This window comes from Heteronotia binoei, chromosome 1 (genome assembly GCF_032191835.1).
Source record: "Heteronotia binoei isolate CCM8104 ecotype False Entrance Well chromosome 1, APGP_CSIRO_Hbin_v1, whole genome shotgun sequence".
NCBI lineage: Eukaryota > Metazoa > Chordata > Lepidosauria > Squamata > Gekkonidae > Heteronotia > Heteronotia binoei.
This window is the reverse complement of record NC_083223.1, coordinates 271,730,343-271,752,185: the sequence shown is the minus strand read 5'-3', so window position 1 is coordinate 271,752,185 and position 21,843 is coordinate 271,730,343. Positions and strand designations below refer to the sequence as shown.

Sequence of the window (21,843 nt, the reverse complement as noted above, 5' to 3'; positions counted from 1 at the left end):
AATTTATGTAAACACCTAAGCATTACAATTTGCAAAGATCAGTTTTTTAAAGCTGATTGGCAGAAAGCTATGTACAAAAGGATGGTTTATCTTCTATGGGAATATGCACACGTGATACGCTCACCCAGTATAAGGTCTTTTCTGACTGGAAGTTACCCGCAGAAAGCCTCATTAGAACCTGCTGCAACACTTTGGATAGAAGAGGAGGAGGAAGAGAAAGACAACTTTTGAACCTGAACATGCAATCATGCTCGAAATAAACAATCTGTTCCTAAAGTGATTGTGCAAAGGAGTGAATCCACGACATGGACTAGAATGAATCCTGAGGACGGCCTTTAGATTCTCAGAGCGCAATTTGCAATCCCAGAGCAATAAACCTCCTATTTCTAGTCCTACGAATGAACTTTTAGGGTTGAGAGCCGGTTACGAACTTTTTGTACTTTTCGTGACCACGAATTGAACTTTGCAGAGATCAAGAGGAGGTTAGATAAAAATATGGAGCAGAGGTCCATCAATGGCTATTAGCCACCATGTGATATATATATATATGTGTGTGTGTGTGTACATTTTTTTTGGCCACTGTGTGACACAGAGTGTTGCACTGGATGGGCCATTGGCCTGATCCAACATGGCTTCTCTTATGTTCTTATCATGAAACAACAAAAGGCACAAACCTTCATAAATATAATGAAAATCGTGAATATGTGACATATTTCCTCTACCCCATGTGCATCCTTCAGTGGAAACGAAGGTGCGCCTACTGATAGAACTTTTTTCCAACACTGCAGGCATCTCGATGGTTTCACTTCTATGGGAATTCTTTGATGCAAATTAAGAATGTAGCTCTGTCGGAAGCTTTTCCCACACTCCAGGCATTTATATGGTTTCTCCCATAGGGGAGTTCTTTCATGGGAAGACAGAATGGAACTCTTTCTGGAGCTTTTCCCACCTAGGCCAGGGGCGTCAAACGCATTTGTTACGAGGGTTGGATCTGACATAAATGAGACCTTGTTGGGCCAGGCCATGTCAGGTCGGGCCATGTGTGTTCCTATTTAAGATTAGCTGGCAGAGATAGAGACTTATAAAGGACACAAACACAATTCAAGATTTTTTTGTTACAAAATATTTAAGATAAAACATGTTTAAAACATTGGCACTCATTGATCTTAAAAGTGCTTTCTTTGTGTTTCTGCCATGAGATCCAGGAAACTGGGCAAAGGAAGTTCTGGCTCTTTCCTTCCTTCCCCAGGGGACTGGGGGAGGTGGAGCCTCAGCCAATAGAAGGAAAGGAGGCTTGGCTCAGTAGCTCTGCTCTGTGATCGAGAGAGCCTGGAAAAACAAGCTTTGCCTCCCCGCCTTGCTCCCCAAGGAAGGAACCTCAATCAATGGAGAAAATAAACATTTTGCTCCATAGCTCCTGTGTAATTGAGCAAGGCTGGCAAAGCAAACTGTTATGCAGAAGGAAGCAAGATATAGGGAGAAGGAAGCAGATGACAGCCTGACAGGAGCCCTCCAAGGGCCTCATTCGGCCGTCCGGAGAGCATGTTGGACACCCCTGTTCTAGGCATTCATGTTTTTTCCTCTGTGTGAGTTCTTTGATGGGAAGATTGGAACTCACACTTTGATGGGAAGTTAGACTGGAACACTTTGTGAACCTTTCTTCACACTGCAGGCATTTGTATGGTTTCTACCCTGTATGAATTCTTCTATGGGAAATAAGACTGGCACGCAACCTGAAGTTTTTCCCACACCCCAGGCATGTGTATGGTTTTCCCCTGTGTGAGTTTGTCGATAGGAACTAAGATGGGAACTCTTCCTGAAGTTTTTCCCACTCCAGGCATTTATATGTTTTCTCCCGTGTGAATTCTTTGATGGGAAGTAAGACTGCAACTCTGACGGAAGCTTTTCCCACACTATAGGCATTTATAGGGTTTCTCCCGTGTGAATTCGTTGATGGGAAGTAAGATCAGAACCACACCTGAAGCTTTTCCCACACTTCAGGCATGTGTATGGTTTCTCCCCTGTGTGAGTTTTTGTATGGGAGGTAAGATGGGAACTCTGACTGAAGCTTTTCCCACACTCCAGGCATTTATATGGTTTCTCCCCTGTGTGAATTCTTTGATGGGAAGAAAGAGTGGAACTCAGAGTGAAGCCTTTCCCGCATTCCAGGCATTTATATGGTTTCTCCCCTGTGTGAGTTTTTTGATGAGAACTAAGATGGGAACTCTGACTGAAGCCTTTCCCACACTTTAGGCATTTATAAGGCTTCTCCCCTGTGTGAATTCTTTGATGGGAAGTAAGACTGGAACTGTAAGTAAAGCTTTTCCCGCACTCCAGGCATGTGTATGGTTTCTCAGCTGTGTGAATTCTTCTATGGGAAGTAAGATTGAAACTGTAAGTAAAGCTTTTCCCGCACTCCAGGCATGTGTATGGTTTCTCCGCTGTGTGAGTTTTTTTATGGGAAGTAAGACTGGAACTCTGACTGAATCTTTTCCCGCACTCCAGGCATTTATATGGTTTCTCCCCTGTGTGAATTCTTTGATGAGAACTAAGATGGGAACTCTGACTGAAGCCTTTCCCACACTTTAGGCATTTATAACGCTTCTCCCCTGTGTGAATTCTTTGATGGGAAGTAAGACTGGAACTGTAAGTAAAGCTTTTCCCGCACTCCAGGCATGTGTATGGTTTCTCGGCTGTGTGACTTCTTCTATGGGAAGTAAGATTGAAACTGTAAGTAAAGCTTTTCCCGCACTCCAGGCATGTGTATGGTTTCTCCGCTGTGTGAGTTTTTTTATGGGAAGTAAGACTGGAACTCTGACTGAATCTTTTCCCACACTCCAGGCATTTATATGGTCTCTCCCCTGTGTGAATTCTTTGATGGGAAGTAAGACTGGAACTATGAGTGAATCTTTTCCCGCATTCCAGGCATTTATATGGTTTCTCCCTTGTGTGAATTCTTCGATGGGAAGTAAGTTTAGCACACAACCTGAATCTTTTTCCACACTCCAGGCATTTATATGGCTTCTCCCCTGTGTGAGTTTTTTGATGGGTACTGAGATCTGAACTCGTCCTGAAGCTTTTCTCACACTCCAGGCATTTGTATGGTTTCTCACCTGTGTGAGTTTTTCGATGAGAACTAAGACTAGAAATCTGAGTGAAGCTTTTCCCACACTCCAAGCATTTATATGGTTTCTCCCCTGTGTGAATTCTTCGATGGGAAGTAAGACTGGAACTCTGAGTGAAGCTTTTCCCGCATTCCAGGCATTCATATGGTTTCTCCTTTGTGTGAGTTTTTCTATGGGAAGTAAGATGGGAACTTTTTCTGAAGCTTTTCCCACACTCCAGGCATTTGTATGGTTTCTCGCCTGTGTGAATTCTTTGATGGGAAGAAAGAGTGGAACTCTGAGTGAAGCTTTTCCCGCAATCCAGGCATTTATATGGTTTCTCCCCTGTGTGAATTCTTCGATGGGAAGTAAGTTTAGCGCACAACCTGAAGCTTTTCCCACACTCCAGGCATTTGTATGACTTCTCCCCTGTGTGAGTTTTTTGATGGGTACTGAGATGGGAACTCTTCCTGAAGCTTTCCCCACACTCCAGGCATTTGTATGGTTTCTCTCCTGTGTGAATTCTTTGATGGTAAGTAAGACTGGAACTCAGAGTGAAGCTTTTCCCACACTCCAGGCATTTGTATGGTTTCTCCCCTGTATGAGTTTTTTGATGAGAACTAAGATGGGAACTATGACTGAAGTTTTTCCCACACTCCAGGCATTTATATGGTTTCTCCCCTGTGTGAATTCTTCGATGGGAAGAAAGACTGGAACTGTAAGTGAAGCTTTTCCCGCACTCCAGGCATTTGTATGGTTTCTTCTCTGTGTGAATTCTTCGATGGGAAGTGAGGTTTCCACTGTGACTGAAGCTTTTCCCGCACTCCTGGCATTTATATATTTTCTTTTTGTTAAACATCTTTGGTTGAGTATTAATAACAGATACTTCAGTGTAATTTCCCCTGCTTGCAGTGCACTCTTTCCTGGTGTCTCCTTGACATATGTTTTGCTGTACAGAGTCATCCCTCTGTGTAGGACTGGAATTATTTTTCTCTTTTGGTGGGTGTTTTCCCTCCTCCTTCCTGGGTGCATCCAAATCTTCAAACTTATTTTTTGCATGTGACTGTATATCCTCTTTCCTCATCGATCGGTGTTCTTCTGCTCCATTCACTGACTGCCACAAGTCTCCTGCTGAAAGAAAGGGATACCTGGCGTGAGAACATGACACTTTCCACAAGTACCTACCCCAGTAGCACCTAAGGCAGGAATGTCAATGATGCTGCCCACAGGTTGCCTCCAGCCCCTGCAGAGCTTTTATCCTTCCCACACGCAACTGGCTGTTCTCACTTCTTTCCCCAGGGCTGCTTTTCCCCAACTCCCTCTCCTACTTTGCGTGAACAAGATTCGAATCCAAGCCTCTGTTCCCTCCACTGGCTCACTGCGGATTCCCTTTTTGGGAGAGGGAGAGAAGGAGCTGGAGAGATCCCAGAGGCAGAAGAGAGAGCGCATCTGATTCCCGTGGTGAGTCTCCTTGACTACCAGTAACGTTTTATTTTAGGTTGAGGTTTTCCTGTGAATGCACCCTTTTTCTGAGGGAGGGAAGGAGGGAGAGGGGATGGACACTTCTGACAAGCGATTTATTTAATGATGAAAGTTAAGATTCCAATAGCACCTTTATGACAAACAAATCTTATCGTAGCATAAAGCTTTTGAGAAGCACAGCACTCTTTGTCAGATGCATGGAGCTCCATCCATTGGATGAAGACAGCTGTTTTTCTTGAAAGCTTTATGCTACAATAAAATGTCTAAGTCTTAAAGATGCTACTGCAGTGGTCCCCAACCTTTTTTGCACCAGGGACCAGTTTAGTGGAAGGCAATTTTTCCACAGACCGGGGGTGGGGGAATGGTTTCAGGATGATACAATTGAGAACTTTATTTTGGTGTGGTGGTTAAGTGCGCGAACTCTTATCTGGGAGAACTGGGTTTGATTCCCCACTCCTCCTCTTGCAGAAGCTGGAATGGCCTTGGGCCAGCCATAGCTCTGGCAGAGATTGTCCTTGAAAGGGCAGCTGCCGTGAGAGCTCTCTTAGCCCCATCTATGTCAAAGGGTGTCTGTTGTGGGGGAAGAAAATAAAGGGGATTGTGAGCTGCTCTTTTAGACTGGATGGCAGGATATACATCCAATGTCTTCTTCTTATTACATTGTAATATATAATGAAATTATTATACAACTCACGGCCTGGTTGCTAACAGGCCACGGACCAGTACTGGTCCACGGCGCGGGGGATGGGGACCCCTGTGCTACTGGACCAGGTTTGATTCCCCACTCCTCCACTTTCACCTGCTAGCATGGCCTTGGGTCAGGCATAGCTCTGGCAGAGGTTGTCCTTGAAAGGGCAGCTTCTGTGAGAGCCCTCTCAGCCCCACCCACCTCACAGGGTGTCTGTTGTGGGGGGAGAAGATAAAGGAGATTGTGAGCCACTCTGAGCCTCTGATTCAGAGAGAAGGGCGGGGTATAAATCTGCAATTCTTCTGCTTCTTCTTCCTCTGGAACTAAAGTTTAATATCTGGAATTTGATGGCTAAGTATTTAAAAGACTTTTATGGTTCCATATATTCCAGCTCAATATGTCTCTCTTTCTCCACTCCCACCTCACTGGCTGCCTTCCATCCCTCCTCCTTTGCTTTTTAAAATTGTTTTGCTGTCATCATCGTCGACTGGGGAAGGCAATGGCAAACCGCGGTGTAAAAACCCTGCCGTGAAAACATTTTGAAAGCAACGTCACCCCAGAGTCGGAAACGACTGGTGCTTGCACAGGGGACCTTTCCTTTCCTTTTCCATCACCGTTAGCGCTGAGTACCTTCTACCCTGTCTGAAATCAACACTTTATTTCACTCTCCAGTTTAAACAGATGAAGGTTGGGGGGGGGGGAATAAACCTAACAGGACGCTTTGCAATCTTTCTTAGTGGCAAGGAAGAAGAGCCCAGTGGCACCTAACAACATTTGTGTAGGCCATGAGTTTTTGAGAGGCCCTGCTCACTCTAGAAATAGCCGCGAGTCTCTTTTTCTTGATATCTTGGAGTGATTTCAGATGCCAAAGGTCAATAGCATGGATGAAAAAGGTGGCAACACAGTAAGCAGGGGTGGCCAATGGTAGCTCTCCAGATGTTTTTTGCCTACGACTCCCATCAGCCCCAGCCATGGGCCATGGTGGCCGGGGCTGATGGAAGTTGTAGGCAAAAAACATTTGGAGAGCTACCGTTGGCCACCCCTGCAGTATGGAACCAAAGAAAAGAGCAAACAGCTGTGTATGCAAAGTACAAAGTACAATTGTGTCAATTTCTCTATGATATATACAGTTACCACATCACACAGTAGAAAATAATTTCATTCTCACGGAAAGGTTCCATTGCAAGAATAAGACTTTCACTGATGAAATCCAGGTTCATATGCAAAAGGTCATATAGGACACACAGTCTCATGCAAAATTCTTCCATGATTTCTGCGTTGAATCCTGTAGTCCCCTGAAGAGATCTGGCTCCAAAGGCAAAGGTTCTCTTAACGTGTCAGTCGAATCAGGACCACGTCACGCGTAACAAAGCTCTTTCCAGAGCCCATCTGTTCCATGCAGTACAATATTCCTTATTAAAAAAAATATCGAGTAAAAATTTTCTGTATGAAGCAAAAACATTTTCAGTATCATGCAGCAAAATTTTTTACACCAGACTGTAAAATTTTACATGAGACTCTTGCAGTGGAACCTTCCTTGCGAATGAGATCATTTTCTACGCTGTGATGTGGTGTCTGCATACATAACAGAGAAACTGACACGGAGACTAAAGATTTTGGATTCTATTTTTTCTGCATAGACCGTTGTTGGCTCTTTTCTTCGGAAAGGACAAAAAGCAGGCCTTGGTAATGAGACAGGGAACCTCGGGGTCAATTCAGTCCTTCATTATCAGGTGCCATTCGGCAGCCTCTTTCTTCATCTCCCTTTGAAATCCCTTTTTAACAGGAATTATACTCTTGAGTCAGAAACTGAATGTCTTGGAAGCTTAAATGTTCCCCCCACTTGGTTTTTTCGGCCACTGTGTGTGACAGAGTGTTGGACTGGATGGGCCATTGGCCTGATCCAACATGGCTTCTCTTATGTTCTTATGTGACACAGAGTGTTGGACTGGATGGGCCACTGGCCTGATCCAACATGGCTTCTCTTATGTTCTTATGTGACACAGAGTGTTGGACTGAATGGGCCATTGGCCTGATCCAATATGGCTTCTCTTATGTTCTTATGTGACACAGAGTGTTGGACTGGAGGGGCCACTGGCCTGATCCAACAGGGCTTCTCTTATGTTCTTATGTGACACAGAGTGTTGGACTGGAGGGGCCACTGGCCTGATCCAACAGGGCTTCTCTTATGTTCTTATGTGACACAGAGTGTTGGACTGGAGGGGCCACTGGCCTTATCCAACATGGCTTCTCTTATGTTCTTATGTGACACAGAGTGTTGGACTGGATGGGCCACTGGCCTGATCCAACATGGCTTCTCTTATGTTCTTATGTGACACAGAGTGTTGGACTGGATGGGCCATTGGCCTGATCCAACATGGCTTCTCTTCTGTTCTTATGTGACACAGAGTGTTGGACTGGAGGGGCCACTGGCCTGATCCAACATGACTTCTCTTATGTTCTTATATGACACAGAGTGTTGGACTGGATGGCCATTGGCCTGATCCAACATGGCTTCTCTTCTGTTCTTATGTGACACAGAGTGTTGGACTGGATGGGCCATTGGCCTGATCCAACATGGCTTCTCTTATGTTCTTATGTGACACAGAGTGTTGGACTGGAGGGGCCACTGGCCTGATCCAACATGGCTTCTCTTATGTTCTTATATGACACAGAGTGTTGGACTGGATGGCCATTGGCCTGATCCAACATGGCTTCTCTTATGTTCTTATGTGACACATAGTGTTGGACTGGATGGGCCACTGGCCTGATCCAACATGGCTTCTCTTATGTTCTTATGTGACACAGAGTGTTGGACTGGATGGCCATTGGCCTGATCCAACATGGCTTCTCTTATGTTCTTATGTGACACAGAGTGTTGGACTGGAGGGGCCACTGGCCTGATCCAACATGGCTTCTCTTATGTTCTTATATGACACAGAGTGTTGGACTGGATGGCCATTGGCCTGATCCAACATGGCTTCTCTTATGTTCTTATGTGACACAGAGTGTTGGACTGGATGGGCCATTGGCCTGATCCAACATGGCTTCTCTTATGTTCTTATATGACACAGAGTGTTGGACTGGATGGCCATTGGCCTGATCCAACATGGCTTCTCTTATGTGACACAGAGTGTTGGACTGGATGGGCCACTGGCCTGATCCAACATGGCTTCTCTTATGTTCTTATCAAGGTCACAGAAAGTCACCAGCCGTTCCAAGGGAGCCCAGGCAACGCACAGTCCCAGGACAGATCTCTTCAGCCCCTACCTGCCAGTTCTGCCTCTTCATCACACCCCACGAGAAACAGCCCTTCCTCTTCTTCCAGCTGGGATATCAGGTCAGGTTTGGCCATCAGAGGTCCTGTTTATAAGCGGCGGGGGGAACAAAAGATTAGACCTCTTCTGTGTGCCCATCAATTCAACCATTCCAAATCTTATGGACTGCCCCTCCAGAAACACCCGACAGGCAACTAACAGGGTTGGGATGGAGTACAGTATGGGGTCAAAACTCATCCCTCACTCACTCAATTTAGTTTAATTTTTAGATTTATACCCTGCCCCGTCCCGCAAGGGGGCTCAGGGCAGCTTCCAACAATAAAACAACAGAGTTAAAAGAATATCATAACAACAGGCATTGCAAAACAGGAGCAGTGGAGCAAACAATCTTACAGACATAGGCGGTAAACAGCATGCGGCTGATGGCTAGAAGCATAACGTACCACCGTAATGGTGAAATGCCGGCGGAAGGGATGACTTTCAAAGGACGCCCGCTGGATTAATTAAAAGCCTGGTGGAAGAGCTCCGTCTTACAGAGCCTGCAAAACCTTGATAAGTCCCGCAGAGACCGGATCTCCATTGGGAGTTGATTCCACCAGGCAGGGGCCCAGACCAAAAAGGCCCTGCACACACGTCCACCCAACTGGCCTCTTGGGACCTCAGCCTCTGCATGCACAGACTGCAGGGGGAGGGGCGGTGCAGCATTTTCCCACAGAGTAGCAATAGCATTCTTTTAAAAGAGTTGTCCTCCTGGAGACAAGACAGACAGAAATATATAAAAGGCAGCTGGCACTCAAAACACTTAAAAAAAATATCCACTCAGGTCATTCCGAATTCAACCATTCCTAAAATCTGAAAGGATTAAGATGCCCAATTATGTCACATTCATGGCCACTCCACGACAGAATTGTGGGGCTGTGGAGGACTGGCTACATCAGAGGGGTGTGGCCTAATATGCAAAGGAGCTGCTGCTAGAATTCCACCCCTGGTGACTGAGGCCCTAGACAACCAGAGGCCTGCTGACATTACACTAGCATTTCTGGGCCTGTCTGAGATGGAAAGGCCGGATGAGGACTGAAATGACAGCAGAGACAGCAGAGTTCCTTCCACAGCCTCATCTCAGCCCAGGCCCAGCCTGGAGGAAACCCCCTGCTTAAATTGCCCCCCATTTCCAGCCCAGGACTCCCTCGGCACCTCTTCCGATGCCCACTCAGGAGGTTCAGGCTCAGAAGTGCCAGGCAGGGGCTCCCTCTCTGCAAGGAGAGCACAGAACCCTCCCCACACCAGAGGGAGGAGAGCGGAGGGGGGCAGAGACCACCAATGGGACCAGGGCAGGCAGCCTGACCTCCTCCTTCCTCCCTAAGAAACACCTCACAGTCACTCCTCACAGCAAGAAGGAGAAAAGGATACTTACTGAGAGAGGCCACGTTCCCATAATTCTCCAGCATGACTTCCTTGTACAGAGCTCTCTGGGCTGGGCGCAGCAGGCTCCACTCCCCCGGGGTGAAAATCACGGCCACCTCTTCGAAGGACACCCCCGCCTGCAAGAAGGAGAAGGAGGCATTTTTTACCTCACCGGAAAGCTGGTCCGGAGGGGGGAAGCCAGAAACAGAGAGAGTCGATTCACAGTGGAAGAGCAGCACGAAGAGGTGAGGAGAAGAGCCCCATGGGGACACCTCCCCCCGCATCAGCCCCCCTTGGGGGCATCTTGGAACCAGAGGGGCTGTCCTCCGTTGTATTCGGCTAGCAGCCTTGTGAGAAAGAGGCCAGAGAGGTCCATAGGATAAAGGACCAAATAGGTTTCTGTGGGAAATTCAGAATCGATACAGAGACTTTTGGAGTTGAGCCCAATCAAAAGCACTGTTTCTAATTCTGTTGCTTCTCGAAAAAAACACTTAAAAAAAATGAAACAAGTTTATTTCAAAATACAGAGATACACACGGAATCATCCACCGAATTATAGACAAGATCAAACCCACCCAGTCACCAAAAAACCCACAAAACCCTAAAGAAACCCAGGTTACGAACAATAATCAAGTAGAACAAACTAATTCCAAACTAGCATACATTGCTCATCTGTGTTCATCTCACTACCCCAAACTGGAGAACCAATTTGCTATAGTGGTTAAGTGTGTGGACCCTTATCTGGGAGAATCGGGTTTGATTCCCCACTCCTCCACTTACAGCTGCTGGAATGGCCTTGGGTCAGCCATAGCTATCTCAGGAGTTGTCCTTGAAAGGGCAGCTGCTGTGAGAGCCTTCTCAGCCCCACCTACCTCACAGGGTGTCTATCGTGGGGGGAGAAGATATAGGAGACTGTAAGCCGCTCTGAGTCTCTGATTCAGAGAGAAGGGCGGGGTATAAATCTGCAGTCATCGTCATCTGGACCAAAATTTCCATGTGAAAAATAACCCAAAAAAGGGGACCACTTCACTAAAACATTAGGCCTTTGTTTTAAGGAAGTGATTTTACCTAAAAGAAAGTACTCCCAACCAATGTTCCCTCTACGCTGCAGAGACTTGTGAGGAAAAAGTCTACTTTGTGAGCTACTGGCTGTAAAGTTGTGAGTTACTTCATAAATGATTGTGTTCTGGGGTCATCTTTCCTGAGCTAAGGCAAAAATCTGTGAGCTGGAGGCTAAAAATCCATGAGCTACCTTACGCTAACTCAGCTTAGAGGAAACACCGCTCCCAACATTTATTCAACCAAACGTCTATGGAAGGGCATGTCTTTAATTGCCAATGCAAGGCTATAGCGAACTTAGCCCCGTTAAGCAGCAGAGAAATTAACTCCTCCTTTAAAACAGGAATCTCAAAATCATCCCAAACGTTTAAGAGACAAATTTTAGCAGATAAGGGAATCCTGACATTTGTAATATAATCAATAAAAACCCATTCTAGACAGGGGGTGACTGAATTTCTGCCTTCCCAGCAAAGAACACTAGAATTCCCACTCCTCTGAGTGTCGCAACGGAGAGGGAAATATCCCTACTGTCTGCCACATTGCCACATCTCCACAGTGATCCTGGGTGCTTGCGGGGGGGGGGGGCAACAGTGGGAGGGCTTCTCGTGTCCTGGCCCCACTGGTAGACCTCCTGATGGCCCCTGGGTTTGGGCCACTGTGTGAACACAGAGTGTTGGGCTGGATGGCCACTGGCCTGATCCAACATGGCTTCTCTTCTGTTCTTATGTGACACAGAGTGTTGGACTGGATAGCCACTGGCCTGATCCAACATGGCTTCTCTTATGTTCATATGTGACACAGAGTGTTGGACTGGATGGCCACTGGCCTGATCCAACATGGCTTCTCTTATGTTCATATGTGACACAGAGTGTTGGACTGGATGGCCACTGGCCTGATCCAACATGGCTTCTCTTATGTGACACAGAGTGTTGGACTGGATGGGCCACTGGCCTGATCCAACATGGCTTCTCTTCTGTTCTTATGTGACACAGAGTGTTGGACTGGATAGCCACTGGCCTGATCCAACATGGCTTCTCTTATGTTCATATGTGACACAGAGTGTTGGACTGGATGGCCACTGGCCTGATCCAACATGGCTTCTCTTATGTTCATATGTGACACAGAGTGTTGGACTGGATGGCCACTGGCCTGATCCAACATGGCTTCTCTTATGTGACACAGAGTGTTGGACTGGATGGGCCACTGGCCTGATCCAACATGGCTTCTCTTATGTTCATATGTGACACAGAGTGTTGGACTGGATGGCCATTGGCCTGATCCAACACGGCTTCTCTTATGTTCATATGTGACACAGAGTGTTGGACTGGATGGCCACTGGCCTGATCCAACACGGCTTCTCTTATGTTCTTATGTGACACAGAGTGCTGGACTGGATGGCCACTGGCCTGATCCAACACGGCTTATCTTATGTTCTTATGTGACACAGTGTTGGACTGGATGGCCACTGGCCTGATCCAACATGGCTTCTCTTATGTTCTTATGTGACACAGAGTGTTGGACTGGATGGCCACTGGCCTGATCCAACATGGCTTCTCTTATGTTCTTATGTGACACAGAGTGTTGGACTGGATGGCCATTGGCCTGATCCAACATGGCTTCTTTTATGTTCTTACGTGACACAGAGTGTTGGACTGGATGGCCACTGGCCTGATCCAACACGGCTTCTCTTATGTTCATATGTGACACAGAGTGTTGGACTGGATGGCCACTGGCCTGATCCAACACGGCTTCTCTTATGTTCTTATGTGAAACAGAGTGCTGGACTGGATGGCCCTGGCCTGATCCAACATGGCTTCTCTTATGTTCATATGTGACACAGAGTGTTGGACTGGATGGCCACTGGCCTGATCCAACACGGCTTATCTTATGTTCTTATGTGACACAGTGTTGGACTGGATGGCCACTGGCCTGATACAACACGGCTTCTCTTATGTTCATATGTGACACAGAGTGTTGGACTGGATGGCCACTGGCCTGATCCAACATGGCTTCTCTTATGTTCATATGTGACACAGAGTGTTGGACTGGATGGCCACTGGCCTGATCCAACACGGCTTCTCTTATGTTCTTATGTGACACAGAGTGTTGGACTGGAGGGGCCACTGGCCTGATCCAACATAGCTTCTCCTATGTTCATATGTGACACAGAGTGTTGGACTGGATGGCCACTGGCCTGATCCAACACAGCTTCTCTTATGTTCTTATGTGACACAGAGCGTTGGACTGGATGGGCCACTGGCTTGATCCAACATGGCTTCTGTTATGTTCTCCCCTCATACCTGAGGTGGCTGCATGGCAGCCCTTTTTCCTTCATCACACACAGGAAATGGCGGAGGAGGCATCAAAGAAGGCTTTTCTTGCCTGCCTGGAAGGGAGAGAAAGAAAGAAAGAGGGTGAAAATCCAAATTGAACAATGGAATAAAGCAATGAAAGTGTGGATTTTTAATAATAAAAGCAGTAGGTTTCATAAGAGAATTCTATACAACCTTAAATCAGAATTAGGTTGGGGAATCCCAAATTTAAGTAAATATTATGAGGCCTTTCAACTAAGAGCGTTACTAGATTTGAGTGAGGATAAGGTACAGAAGTGGATTAATTTCGAGAATGCGGTCAACAGTGGCATTGGAAGATTTGGATTTTTTTCCACAGTGTCGACAAAAGATCTAAAATTAGCTATAGGGCCCAGAAGAGCAGCATTAGAAACCTGGATGAAATGGTACCCACAGTGGCTAGGGAAGGTTTCAAGGTGGAGCCCCCTAGAAGCTATTGTTAAGGAGGTGCATGCTATAAAATGGTGGGAAAGGCTTAAAAACAAAGGCTATTTTAGAGTGGACGATATGTTTAGGGGTGGTAAGCGAAAACCCTTACAGGAAATTATAGAAGATTTAGGTAATCAATACTGGTTAAACATAGCAGGCTTGCATAAGAGAGTTAAGATGATCAGTGAAAAGGGAGAGCTTTGGTTAGACACTCCAATGGAAGAGATATATAAGGTAATGGCCAAACAAAGGAAGGGTCTAGTGGGGTTATTATACAGAAAAATGATTTCAAATAAAGATAAAATAATAGTACATTTACAAAAGATTTGGAGTCATGAAGGTCAGTTAACAGAGGGGTTGGCTGGGAAAATCTTGGATGGTCTAGAAAGGATTAAAGTAACCAAATTTAAAGAACTGGAATATAAATTTTTCACAAAATGGTACAAAACTCCCGCACAAATAGCCAATATATTTCCAGGAGTGAGCTCCAAGTGCTGGCATTGCAAACAATTTAAGGGTTGGTTTGCACATATGTGGTGGGAGTGTGAAGAGGTTAAACCCTTTTGGGGGGAAATTATTCAATTTATTAGAAAAGTCTGCAATGTACCATTAACCATTGGCTTTAATATGATGTTGTTAAGTACAATAGGAAGTCCGGCACTAAGTAGACCCATGCAAAACCTTGTCAAGGCAATGATATTAGCGGGGAAGGAGGTCATCGCTTTGGGGCGGAAAGATAAAAGTAAATGGGTCAATAGAAAGCTGCCACAGCTATTTGTTTGATTACATACAGTCTGACATCGTGGCGACAATCAACAAGGATTCCACGTGGGAAGATAAAGCCGAGGAAATCGAGACCAGATGGAACCCTTATTTAGAGTGGCTCTCAGGAGAAACAAGGAAGGACATTCAGTGGAAGATCAGGACTCTGTGCCCTTGGCTGAGAGGAAAAGACTAAGAGAAGATGGGGAGGGTTGGGGGGGGAGGGTTATTTGTAATTTCAACATCCATATGCTGTAATGGCCAATTGTACTAAAGTCAATAAAACATAAAAATATTTATTTAAAAAAAAATCCATTTTTGCTTCTCACACATTTTCCGTGCCTCTTCTTGGAGCAAACCTGGGGGGTTTTTGGCCACTGTGTGACATAGAGTGTTCAACTGGATGGGCCACTGGCCTGATCCAACATGGCTTCTATTATGTTCTAACCTTTCTCCGGTCTGGATTCAGGGCACCATTCAAGATACTGGATTTGATCTCTCACGAGTGTTTGGCCCCCCAATTTCTCCCTTTAACCAGCCATTGGGGGGGGGGGATCTTACCTTCCTTATTCATCCATCTCCCTCATCCCCTGGAAAGGCTTCCTCACAAACTCCATCAACCCCTTTCTGGGAGATGAGTCCCCTTCCCTGCCTTTTTCCCATCTGAGGGAGGCCATGACACTCCTGCCTGCCCTCCCCCACCCCGCCCCCCGTTCTTAGGAGAGTGTGTGGGGAATGGCATGAGGGAACCCTATAGGGATGGGATGGAGAGCCTGACTAAAAGGTGACAGATGCCCGCTTAGAATTAATTTCTCCCTGCACACAAAAAACTAGCCCTGCAAGGAAGAAGATTTTGAACTCTCCCTGGGTTGACCAGAATGCTTTTTGTAGCAGGGAGCTTTTAGCAGGGCAGAGCCTCCCAAAAACGTTCCTCCGCCTGCCGTCTCAAGGGAACCTACTCTGAATCCATGCATGGAAAAAGCAGGAGAAAATTTTAAGCACAAAATAATTCTGTCCAACCCATCTCTTATCCCACTGCGACAGGGTTTCCCTGCTTTTTGCAAACTCTCTGCAGAGTGGGCTGTTCCAGTGTTTCAAAAGCCATCCATTCTATGTGAATATATCTGTACAGCCGGAGAGTCTTGTGGCTACACAGATACACCAGTCACCTTGCAAATTAAAACAAAAAGAAAACTGACTCACACACCTCCGACCCCGGGAAGGAAAAAACTGCTGCTGTTAGGGGGTTTGAAACGGCAGCCATCCCGCCTTCCTTGCCATATTGAAGTTCACCCCAAAGCTGCTTTGGACAAGGTGGCAGAAAAGCCAAGGGAAACCCCGGCCGATGCCCAAGTGCTGCACGGTGCTGTGTGTAAGTGGGAACAACGAACTCCCCAGAGCATCCAAGCCACAGCAAATCACCTGTGGGGGGGAGAGCTCACCCTCCTGCTTCCGTGCCCCCCACACAGAAAGCAAGCAAGCAAGGAAGGAAGGAAGAGAGGGAGGGAGGACTTAGTATATTTATTTCATTTTTATCCCACTCAAGAAACCATACATGAGTCTGTCCCATTCCATTTTATCCTTGCAAGGAAGGAAGGGAGGGAACGATGGTGGAAGGCGAGCAGGCAGGAATAATATTAGTACTGTTATACCCCAGAATATTCCAGAAAGAAAGAAAGAAAGAAAGAAAGAAAGAAAGAAAGAAAGAAAGAAAGAAAGAAAGAAAGAAAGAAAGAAAGAAAGAAAGAAAGAAAGAAAGAAAGAAAGAAAGAAAGAAAGAAAGAAAGAAAGAAAGAAAGAAAGAGTAATGTACTGGGATCGGCGCAGTAAGAGACCAGAGTTGGAGAGTGATTTCAGCAAGCTTTACTTCAGGAACACACACACACACAGACTGAGCTCTGTTCAAACTTCCCGCTCCTTTATACAATTCTTCCCCCCTTCTGATTGGTCCTTAACTATCTACATGGATTGGCTATTTAGAGGGCCCTAAGGGCCTATCAGGGTACAGTATGAGCCTGGATGTTGATTGGATACTTATGTTTCAATCCTTCCCCTGATTGGGCACGCTTAGGCCTTCTCTGGAACCCTGGTGTGGAGTTCAAGCTCTGGCTTGTTCGGCTTCCCTCCAAAAGTAACAGTTCCCTCCAAAAATAACAGTTCTCCCATTTGAGCCTAGGACACAACAAGAAAGCAAGCAAGCAAGCAAGCAAGCAAGCAAGCAAGCAAGCAAGCAAGCAAGCAAGCAAGCAAGAAAGAAAGAAAGAAAGAAAGAAAGAAAGAAAGAAAGAAAGAAAGAAAGAAAGAAAGAAAGAAAGAGTAATGTACTGGGATCGGCGCAGTAAGAGACCAGAGTTGGAGAGTGATTTCAGCAAGCTTTACTTCAGGAACACACACACACACAGACTGAGCTCTGTTCAAACTTCCCGCTCCTTTATACAATTCTTCCCCCCTTCTGATTGGTCCTTAACTATCTACATGGATTGGCTATTTAGAGGGCCCTAAGGGCCTATCAGGGTACAGTATGAGCCTGGATGTTGATTGGATACTTATGTTTCAATCCTTCCCCTGATTGGGCACGCTTAGGCCTTCTCTGGAACCCTGGTGTGGAGTTCAGCTCTGGCTTGTTCGGCTTCCCTCCAAAAGTAACAGTTCCCTCCAAAAATAACAGTTCTCCCATTTGAGCCTAGGACACAACAGAAAGAAAGAGATGGAGGGAAGGGAGAAAGAGAGGAGGGAATGATGGACCTCTGGACTTTTCAGATTCAGTTCCTTGTTGTGGATCTCCTGAGGGTCCCATGACCCCGTCCCTGTGCCCCCATGAACTCCCCCTTCCCCCCTCCCTCAGCTTTTCCTTAAGCCCCTCCGCCCCCCAAATCTCCCCCCACCGGCCTCTCTCCTTGATCAGCTCCCTCCTTCTCCCCCCACCCACCCCCTTCCTAAAATGTGCTTCTGGAAGCCACTTGCACTGCCTCCAACCTCCCAGAGTGCCGCATTCGGATCCTGCGCTCCCGTCGGCTGCAGGGACCACGTGGCTCCGCGCAAAGGGGAGAAGCGGCTCTCCCTGGGACAGGAGTGTGTGTGTGTGTGGGGGGGGGGCTTCTCACCTGGGAAGGCAAGGAAGAAATGGGGGGGGGCTCATTCAGCCCCTGCCAACCCCCTCCCCGCCTCTCCCTCTGCTTTGGGTCTTGCATTGCAGCCCCCAACCCACTTCCCCCCCTCCACCCAAAGCCTCTCGGAGCTCACCTGATCCCTTCCAGCCGGTGGAGCAGAAGCCCGCCTGGGATTCAAAGGGGCTCCAAGGCAAGGGGCGGAAGAGGACATGGCTCCCCCCCCTGAAGCCCCCACCTTCAGCCTCTCTAGGACTGCGAGTCTCACTCTCTTTAACCCTTGGAGATGGGGCTCTTTTTGCAACAGGAGAAGGGAAAGGGGGCGGGAGGTAGAAATTCCTGTCTAAGGTAGCGCTGATGGCGCCCACTGAAAATTGGGACTCCCCCCACCCCCAAAGAAAAGGTGCTTCAGTCCACGCTGGTGACTAGAGTTCTCTAGTCCAATTCAAGAAATACCTGGGGACTTTGGGGGTGGAGCCAGAAGAGTGGGGGTGGAGTCAGGAGACTTTGGGGGTGGGGCCAGGATAGGGGTGCCAAGTCCAATTCAAGAAATATCTGGGGACTTTGGGGGTGGAGCCAGGAGACTCTGGGGGTTGAGCCAGGATAGGGCTACCAAGTCCAATTCAAGAAATATCTGGGAACTTTGGGGGTGGAGCCAGGAGACTTTGGGGGTGGGGCCAGGATAGGGTTGCCAAGTCCACTTCAAAAAATATCTGGGGACTTTGGGGGTGGAGCCGGGAGACTCTGGGGGTTGAGCCAGGATAGGGCTGCCAAGTCCAATTCAAGAAATATCTGGGGACTTTGGGGGTGGGGCCAGGATAGTGGGGGTGGAGCCAGGAGGAAGGCTGTGACAAGCATGACTGAACTCCAAAGGGAGATGTGGCCATCACATTTAAAGCGACAAAGAAGGAGTCAAGTGACACCTTTAAGACCAACCAATTTTTATTTAGTTCTGGTTGGTCTTAAGACTTCTGGTTGGTCTTAAAGGTGCCACTTGACTCCTGCTTTGTTCAACTGCTTCAGACCAACAGAGCTGCCTGCTTGGATCTATCAATTTTTAAAAAAAATTATTTTAATTTATTTATTTATTTGTAATTTATATTCCACCCTTCCCACCAGGTGGCTCAGGGATTTAAAGGGATAGCACACCTTTTAGAGCCAGTTTGGTGTAGCGGTTAAGTGTGTGGACTCTTATCTGGGAGAACCTGGTTTGATTCCCCACTCCTCCACTTGCACCTGCTGGAATGGCCTTGGGTCAGCCATAGCTCTGGCAGAGGTTGTCCTTGAAAGGGCAGCTGCTGGGAGAGCCCTCTCAGCCCCACCCACCTCACAGGGTGTCTGTTGTGGGAGAAAAAGATATAGGAGATTGTGAGCTGCTCTGAGACTCTGATTCAGGGAGAAGGGCGGGGTATAAATCTGCAGTCTTCTTTTAAATGCCTTCCCTCCATTGGAAATAACGAAGCATAGGGGCACCTTCTTTGAGGACTCATAGAATTGGACCCCCTGGTCCAATCCCTTTGAAACTTAGAGGGCCTTTTAGGGAGAGGCACTGAATGCTATGCTGCAAATTCAGTGCCTCTAACTCAAACAACAGCCCCCCAAGGCCCAAATACCCACAGTTCAATTATCCATTAGACCCTATGGGATTTGGTCTCCATAGGGAATAATGGTGCCCAGCAGACATTTCCCCTCCCCCACCCTGCTTTCTGATGATCCTGATGCGGGGGGGGGGGGGCCTCCAAACCGCGGGATCTGCCCCCACCTGGAGATTGGCAACCCTACTGGTGACTGATGCCCCACAGAATCTCTCAGCATTTCAGCCCTTCCAGGGAGTCAGGAGGGAAAATGCAGGCAGAGCAGAAGGAGAGAGAACAAGGCAAATAAGTGAAAGACATTCTGATCTCTCCCAGCAAAGGGACAGAGAGAGAATCATGCCGGGTTGGGGTGGGGGGGCGTCCTTCCCTGGAAATAGATTTTGAGCAGCCTCCAGGTGGACTCTGGGGATCCCGTGTGTGTGTATGTGGGTGGGGGGGGGGGGGAGAAATCAGCTCATCTCCAGACCACAGAGCTCCCTTCCCCTGGAGAAAAGGGATGCTTTGGAGGGTGGACTCTGTGGCCTTGAGTCCCACTGAGGTTCCTGTCCTCCTCGGCGCCACCCCCAAATCTCCAGGAATTTCCCAACCTGGATCTGGCACCCCACACCCACCCCCCTATGGGGGCCAGGGAGGAACTGGCAGCCGTGTTTGGGGAGCCTGGGAGGGGACAGAACTCTGCTTTCAATGTGGTTAGCATAGGTAGAAACCAATCTCCCCAGCTGCTGGAATGACCTTGGGTCAGCCATAGCTCTCGCAGCGGTTGTCCTTGAAAAGGCAGCTTCTAGGAGATCTCTCTCAGGCCTACCCACCTCACAATGTTCCCTCTAAACTGCAGTCTTGTGAGCAAAAATTCCACTTTGTGAGCGACTGGTATTAAAAGTTGTGAGCTTCTTGCATAAATTATTGTGCTCTGCGACCATTTTTCCTGAGCTAAGACAAAAACATGTCAGCTGGAGGCTACAGATCTGTGAGCTAGCTCACGCTAACTCAGCTTAGGGGGAACACGGCTCACAGTGTCTGCTTTGGGGGCAGGGAGGTAAAGGAGATTGTGACTGCTCTGAGACTCTAGATACAGAGTGTAGGGTGGGATATAAATCCAATATCATCATCATCTTCTTCCTGGGGATCCCATTGTCCCGAGGGTTGTGTAACTGGTAATTCAGCAACTTTCCTTTCCACTCTGTTCCTGAAGTCCCTTTACAACAAAACACCTACTCTGAGGTCTCACACTGAATGTCCTGGAAGGTTAAAGTGTTCTACAGGTTTCTCAGTCTTGTGATTCTTGATGTCAGATTTCTGTCAATTTTTCCTTCAGTGTAGGGACTTCGTTAGCCTTGTATATTTATATGTGCATGTGAGTGTACCTGGAAGTCATGGCGACCTCTGGTGACTGACCCCCAATTTGGGGGGCAGGAGAATATTGAGTGAGGTGGCTGAATAAAGCCCGCCCCCACCTCCTGGTATTCCAGGGTGGTCTCCTATCCAAGAACTTGTCAGACTCGACACTGCTTAGCCTCTGAGATCTGAGGAGATCGAGCTTCCCAGGTCAGGAACTTTGGCGTAGGTTTTGACCTGCTTGCCCAGTGCAGAGAACAGAAAGGCCTGGATAGAATTCAATGGCAATTATAGAATTAGAAGGTGAGCATGTGAACGAGCCTCAGATAGTGTAGCTGATGTTGTTAGGTTTAGCGATTGTACTATCTGGCTGAATGCGGCAGCAAAGTTAGCATCTGGGTTTACTGCTAGCTCAACAGTCTTACAAGCATGGACACCTTCAAGACTGCAGAAACATCTGGAGCAGTGGTCCATCAGTGGCTGTTAGCCAGAAGGTATAGATAAAACACTCTGTCTGGGACAAGTGATGCTGTGTTCTTGGTGCTTGGGGGGCAACAGTGGGAGGGCTTCTGGTGTTCTGGTCCCTCTGATGGACCTCCTGATGGCAACTGTTTTGTTTTTTTGTCACTGTGTGACACAGAGTGTTGGACTGGATGGGCCTATGGCCTGATCCAACATGGCTTCTCTTATGTTCTTAGATCTCGTGTCAATAGAACAAACAGTGAACTTCTTACGAGATAATGATTTTATTGAAAAGCATGCTGTTTTTATTAGGCTAGAAATTGATGAACAGGTGAAAGCTAACCACAAAAATACAGGGGGAAAAGCACACAATAAACAAAAAAGGTCTCCAAACCTTATTGTAAAAAGTTACCTAGATGCCTAAAAAGCACAATTTGCTAACATTTTGGCAAGCCTGTTTCTGAGCTGATAGGCAGAAGAAGATGATATTGGATTTATATCCCGCCCTCCACTCCGAAGAGTGTCAGAGCGGCTCACAATCTCCTTCCCCTTCCTCCCCCACAACAGACACCCTGTGAGGTAGATGAAGATATTGGATTTATATCCCGCCCTCCACTCCAAAGAGTCTCAGCGGCTCACAATCTCCTTTACCTTCCTCCCCCACAACAGACACCCTGTGAGGTAGATGAAGATATTGGATTTATATCCCGCCCTCCACTCCGAGGAGTCTCAGAGCGGCTCACAATCTCCTTTCCCTTCCTCCCCCACAACAGACACCCTGTGAGGT

General features: G+C 47.3%; 1 pseudogene; it reads right to left on the bottom strand.

The window, feature by feature from the left end:
* Positions 1-1,828: 1,828 nt before the first annotated feature.
* LOC132584189 (zinc finger protein 420-like) overlaps positions 1,829-21,843 on the bottom strand; it is a 122,447-nt pseudogene continuing 102,432 nt past the window's right edge.